At 33.0% G+C, this 6,995-nt stretch overlaps 1 non-coding gene across 1 annotated transcript; it reads left to right on the top strand.

Annotated features, from left to right (window-relative positions):
- Window positions 1-2,101: 2,101 nt before the first annotated feature.
- trnal-uag (transfer RNA leucine (anticodon UAG)) lies at window positions 2,102-2,183 on the top strand. The gene has a single exon. It is a non-coding gene; the product is annotated as a tRNA-Leu (tRNA).
- Window positions 2,184-6,995: the final 4,812 nt, after the last annotated feature.

The following is a 6,995-nucleotide window of genomic DNA, read 5'->3' as shown; positions in this document are numbered from 1 at the left end:
TACTAAGGCAAAGGCGTGCCTCATGAATATTAATTTATTCGTGCTAACGTTTCCTGAACGTAGTCGTTGAGAATAATTAATATTCATGAGCCAAGCCTTCAAGCGGCCACATTCCAAACGGCTCTGATTCCAAAATCAAATCAAGTAGGCGCACTAGGGACACGTCACGTTACGTCATTAATATTCATGAGAGAACCCTTCTCCATAGTAGAACCGCGTGTTCTCGGGGGCAGGGCAGGAATCCACACTAGTGAGGACTAGCTGCACGTAGTCACTGTGAAAAAGAACATAGCTGCCCATCGGACTCAAGTAGCGTGCACACCGAGCGGATATTTTCGTGTTCATGGTATTCGTTTTATTGCCAGTGTCAGCGTCATCAAATGTGACGCTTACAGTTGTTCCGAGACGGTTCTAACGATTCAGTTTAATGCAGGGCTGCCAACTTTTGAGTTCAGCTTGGAGTGAGAATTCCCACAGCCGTCCCTGTAGGGGGGTCCGGGGGCATGCTCTCCCGTAAGAAAATTTTGTACATTTTACAGTTAAATTCATCTATCTGGTGCACTTTGAGAGTTCACAATTAAGAGCTCCAATACAGTTTCAGTGTGCAAACTAAACAAAGAAAAAAGCTGGTCAATTGACTCGATCTTGAGGTTTAAAGGGGACTCAATCCTCTTTTTAGTGTGATATGGTGTCTCAGTCTAAATTACTCTCACACTGGCATATTTAAAAACCAAACAATTTAGAATTAAAAAGGAATTAGAAAGAAGAACAATAATAATAATTTTATATTAACAACAGTAATATTGAAAACAATTCTGTAAAGTAAATAAAAACAAGTATTTCACCGGTATGTTATTTTACCTTTTTCTACAGTTTTCTACATGTTTTGGTGATTTGAGAAAATTTACCAGCCATAAATATTTTTCCTGGCCATGAAACTGTTTTTGCAGAGGCTGCTACTACAACTAAACATTTTTAATAATAATAATAATAATAAAAAATACATTGAAAATTAGAACTAAACACTGCATTTTAATCTTGATACAAGCAAAGATGCTACACACGTTCGCATGAGCAGTGTGTGATACTGTTTTTATCATAAAATGATGTAAAGTAACTGTTGCAGTGCTGCAAAACTGTTCACTTTTTACCACAACAAGTAACGCAAATTTACAGTGAAAGAATTGCAAGATTTAGTCATTATACTTTTATAAATAATTACAGCCGCATATATATATATATATATATATATATATATATATATATATTGACAGGAAAAATTCAAATATTTTGCTGTTGATATATTAGTCTGCTGTTCTGAGAAAATAAATTTTTCTCATTTTCGAAAAAGAATCCTTCATTCATGAGATTTATCACTCTCGAGGACGAAAAACAAAACTTTTATTCAAATTCTAAACGGATTATATGTAGCCTTGGAGTGCGCAATAGCCCTTCCTTGATAATCACTAAAACGTGTCGCTTCAGTTAATCGCAAAAGTCCTTTTATTATCAATGAACCGCTTATTTACAGTGAGAGGACTGGCAAGTGCAATCTGGCGTTTAGAGGTGAGTGAATTCAGAACGCAATGGCCAATCACAGGCGTTCTAGATCAACATATATGTCTGTGATTGGCTACATTGCTCAGCGCTACGAAAACACGTTGTCTTTTGGTGATTTCCAGAGAACTAACACAAATAGGCACTGAAGCTTTTGCCAAATCTGTTTAGCCAATATCTTATATTATTACAGTTTTAACCGAGGGTGCTTTTGACTGCGTGAGAAAATGGATGTGTGGCGTGAGAGCGTGTGAAAAGTGTCAATTGCGTGAGTCTCACGCTGAATGCGTGAGAGTTGGCAGCCCTGGTTTAATGACATTTGCAGATTAACAAGGAAAAAAATAAATCGAGATGCGTTTGTTAGCGATAGGCTAACACGTTCTGTCGAATGACGTTTGTATCAAACTGCTCGTATTATGAATCACTAATATTCTGAGATCTTAAACAACATGTTAGAATTGAGCATAACCTTGTAGAGATTAGTAAACTGTATTCTTATTGGGCTCACTTTTATCAGGCTAACCTTTCATCGTTGAAGTCTCATGGTAGCGTGGCCGAGTGGTCTAAGGCGCTGGATTTAGGCTCCAGTCATTTCGATGGCGTGGGTTCGAATCCCACCGCTGCCAATATATTTTTGATTATAATTATTAAGGACCTTCCATCTATAAAATAACATTTGCATGTAATATAAATATAATATATAGCAGAGCTTTATATAGAGAGTTTTACATGCATCGAAAATTAAAATGCCAGACCTTTTTAAGGATACTGTACATTATTTCTGACTTTATTTTAACAATGTACATCTATTTTACAGAATTAGTTCAAAGTCAGAGTTGAAAACGTCTTAAACTCTGTATGTATACAAATTGTATAATATCCAAACACATTTATAGTATAATAGAGTTTCCATTGACCCGTCAAATAGTCGTGCTAAAATACTTAAAACATCAGTTTGTAATGACAAAAGCAATAAATTTTAATACATTCGTTACACCGTCATTCATTTAATGTATAATCATTTAATTTAATGCATTCATTTGACTCAAAAAAAAAACTGTTCTCCTCTCTTTCTTGATCTTCCCTTTCTAGCCTGCATTCATCTAACAACGCCTGATATATGGTATTTTGAGCACTTCCTATGTTGATATGCCTCCTTAGGATGAATCGCTTGTTGTATTCCCAATTGTAAGTCGCTTTGGATAAAAGCGTCTGCTAAATGAATAAATGTAAAATGTAAATGTAATTCGCTGCATAAATATTAATAACAAAGCTTAACCATAACATCTTAAAGGTACAGTGCACAAAAATAAGCAAATGTATAGTGTGATATACCTTACGTTAAAATTAATAAAGCTGCTAGACTAAAGACACAACGAAAACGGAAGACAGATACTCTCACTTATCTCAAATCGCCTTCACACCCTTTTTAAAAAGGAAACCAAGTCATCAATAAATTGCATGATTGAACGGAAGTTTCGTAGTTTTTATAATATATATCAGAGCTTTATATATGAAGAGGTTTATATTATTTACATTATAATTGTGCAGTTAATTCTCTTAATGTATTTTCAGAAAGTTTTGGAATATTAAGTCCTTTCCCCAAATTTGTTACTACCGAAACACAGTAATATATAATTTAATAAGGGTTGTATTGACCTATTAAGATTTTGCTTACATCTTGTTAGTAAATATATTTTTTTATTAATTAAAAAATGTATTAATATATTTTCTATTTTATTAAAACATTTTCAGATGTAAAATCAATAACAATTACATTTTTAACAATATTTTATGTGTGATTTATGAGATTTGTTTCTATATTGAAACCAGTTTTACTTTGTAAAAGGCAAAATCATTAGTTTAAACATACACTGAACCAAACACTATAATAACATCTTAGTTGATAATTCATTATACTTTATTTTTGACAAAACGTCCTATGTTTCAGTAGTGACTGCACAGTAATGCTTTGGTAGTGAGCACATCAGAATTATAACTTGCATACTAAAGCACTACCAAAGCATATTAAAATACTAGAAATGTGCTAAACTGTACTAAAATTTAGTTTATGTGTTTTCCTTTTGGTCTCTACTGAAACAATGATGACATGTTTCAATAGTGACAATTTTATGGGAAAACTGACAAAATACAAAGATGTCACTACCAATTCTTCACCAAATTCTTTGGTCGTGACTGTTTCGGTATACAATTTTAGGTACTTTTAGCTCAAAGATACTGGACAGTTGTAGAAATATAAAAACTAAATGTTATGGAATAACTGCCAAAAAAGTATTTAATTATAGAAAAGTTGTGAGTAGTAACATTTTTTAAAGTCACACACAGATTTTTCATACTTTTGAACACATTTACCTCAAAATGATGGGGCATATCCACTCACCATGCAGCTGTGTGAGAGTGACACAAATATTTCCTGATCATAAATGTAGGTGTGTAGTTAAAACCAGTCTCAGGACTGTCAGCCAATAGACTAAAACAGTAGTGACATAAAAATGTGGGACATATATATTTTTTTATAAAGTTTCATAATTTACAAAGAAAATATAAATTAAATGTTTTTTGAACTTCACTTAAAAAAAAGATTTTTTTAAAAACTGTAAAAAAAAAATTATATATATATATATATATATATATATATATATATGTATTTTTTTTTTTTTTTTTTTTATTTAGGGTTAGGGTTCGGGACAGCCACCTCTCAATTGCAAGTACCCACTAAATAATGATTTTATATATATATATATATATATATATATATATATATATATATATATATATATATATATATATATATATATATATTAAGCTTACTGATATTTTAAATATTATTGTGGGTTTTCAATAGATAACAGGATCTTAGTAAAAATCTAAAAGATGTTAATACTGTTTTTTGGTTGTGGGACAGCAGACCAATTCTAGAATGGCCCATATAGGCATTTGTCTTTAGAATATACATAGACGACACAGTATTCCAAACATATCTACTCACCTGAACCATACGTGAATGGCTGGAAGACGACAGTAATAGCAGAAATTACAACGTTCACATCCAATATTAAAAATAAATGAACTGTATTTGGGAGACCCTTTCACTGGCTTTCAGGCGCTTTGCTCTTGCATGCATATCTGCTTTTCAAAAAAAGTGATCAAAACAAATACCTTCAAAATGCAGTATGAGGAACACAGAAAAGGTATTATAAAATTATTAATAATGCTAATTTGCTCATGGTGTTAATTTCCATCACAGTGCTTCTTGCATCACAACCAATATACATTTTTAAAAACGTAAAGCTGTAAGCAAAATAAAATAAAAAAGAGCTCTAGTGATGTGCACTAAATGCACATATGTGACCCTGGACCACAAAACCAGTCTTAAGTCGCTGGGGTATATTTGTAGCAATAGCAAAAATACATTGTATGGGTCAAAATTATTGATTTTTCTTTTATGTCAAAAATCATTAGGAAATTAAGTAAAGATCATGTTCCATGAAGATTTTTTGTAAAATTCCTACTGTAAACCTATCAAAATGTAATTTTTGATTAGTAATATGCATTGCTAAGAACTTAATTTGAAGATCTTTAAAGGTGATTTTCTCAGTATTTAGATTTTTTTGCACCCTCAGATTCCAGATTTTCAAATAGATGTATCTCGGCCAAATATTGTCCTATCCTAACAAACCATACATCAATAGAAAGCTTATTTATTGAGATTTCATATGATGTATATATCTCAGTTTTGTAAAATTTAACCTTATGACTGGTTTTGTGGTCCAGGGTCACATATAATAAATCAGATTTTATACAAAACACAGTGTGTTCATAACAACCTCCATAATTGAAAACCCCAAAAGAAGTGTAATAAACATTAAATACGACGTGATTAAGCAGCTCAGTTGGTACTAAGATTAATGAGGTCTGAAGACCTAAAACTTTTAATTTACTCTCTTGGTAAGTTTTGTGCTCAAAAATAATGGGTCATTTGCGCCATCCAGCGGTTTGACATCTCTTGATATTCACCATCACCCAAATAAACAAGGTGTTTTTTGGTAGAAAGATAGCCTGACATATTGCAATGGGCTGTGTTTTTTCTTAACAGAAGCTTTAGAGGTGTGTTCACTGTTCAGAAGGTGTATGGCTAGCGTTAGCATCGTTGTTCTTCGTGTACTACTACCGATCAGTTACACGCTTGTGTTAGACGCTAAAGCAAGATCTCTCCGTGTTTTATGTAAAATACACTGATACTAGCGAGTTTTAGAAAGCGATATACACAGTAAGTAATTCCCTTACCCATCCAACCACAAAAAAGTAACCTGGGGCTGGGCATCAGTACTCGGTGTTTTCTCCGTCACCAAATCTTTCCACCTTGTGTATGAAGTAACGACGTTTACGCTTGTTTTTTGTTTTTGTTTTCCTGTCTTCTGGCTTTAACGCTTTTCTGCTTCTTCGGCTATACAAGTAATTTACTAAGTCTCCCATAATCTTCGCTAGTAAAGCACTGTTTTATCCACCTTATTTTTCCTGTAAGACTAGGCGCAGCCATTTGTAAATTGTATGGGTTCGGCTTCCGGTCTAATCTGTGTCCAGCTATTTTTAGCAGCTCGTTTTGCTGCTTGATATAGCAAATGGGTAAGTCTTCCATATTATTTAAAAGAGTAGTTCACTTCTAGAACAATAATTTACAGATAATGTCATCCTTGTCTTCCAAGATGTTCATGTCTTTTTTTCTTCAGTTGTAAGAAAATTGTTTTTTAAGGAAAACATTTCAGGATTTCTCTCCATATAATGGACTTCTGTGGTGCCCCCGAGTTTGAACTTCCAAAATGCAGCTTCAAAGGGCTCTAAACTATTACAGCCGAGGAAAGAAGGGTCTTATCTAGCAAAACGTTTTTTTTTTTTTTCAAAAAAACAAACAAAAAACTTTACAATTTATATACCTTTTAACCTCAAATGCTTGTCTTGTCTAGCTCTGTGTGTACTCTGTTTAGAGATTAAAAAGTATATAAATTGTAAATGTTTTTGAAAATAACAGATCGTTTCGCTAGATAAAACCCTTCTTCCTCAGCTGGGATCATTTAGAGCCCTTTGAAGCTGCATTTAAGCTGCATTTTGGAAGTTCAAACTCGGGGCACCATAGAAGTCCATTATATGGAGAGAAATCCTGAAATGTTTTCCCTAAAAATACATAATAAAATCTTGGATGACAAGGGGGTGAGTACATTATCTGTACATTTTTCTTCTGAAAGTGAACTACTCCTTTTATTATATATAAATAAAGATAATAAATCAGATGACTTTTCTTATTTATTAAAGTGTAGGAAACCTGGAGAACATTGTTTGGACTCTCATTCTGATGGCACCCATTCGCCGCCAATGCTAAATTTCTTCAAATCTGTTCTGACAAGGAAACAAACTCATGT

Source organism: Garra rufa, chromosome 22, assembly GCF_049309525.1.
Source record: "Garra rufa chromosome 22, GarRuf1.0, whole genome shotgun sequence".
NCBI lineage: Eukaryota > Metazoa > Chordata > Actinopteri > Cypriniformes > Cyprinidae > Garra > Garra rufa.
Note: the sequence above shows the minus strand (reverse complement) of the source record. Positions and strands in the feature narration are given on the sequence as shown.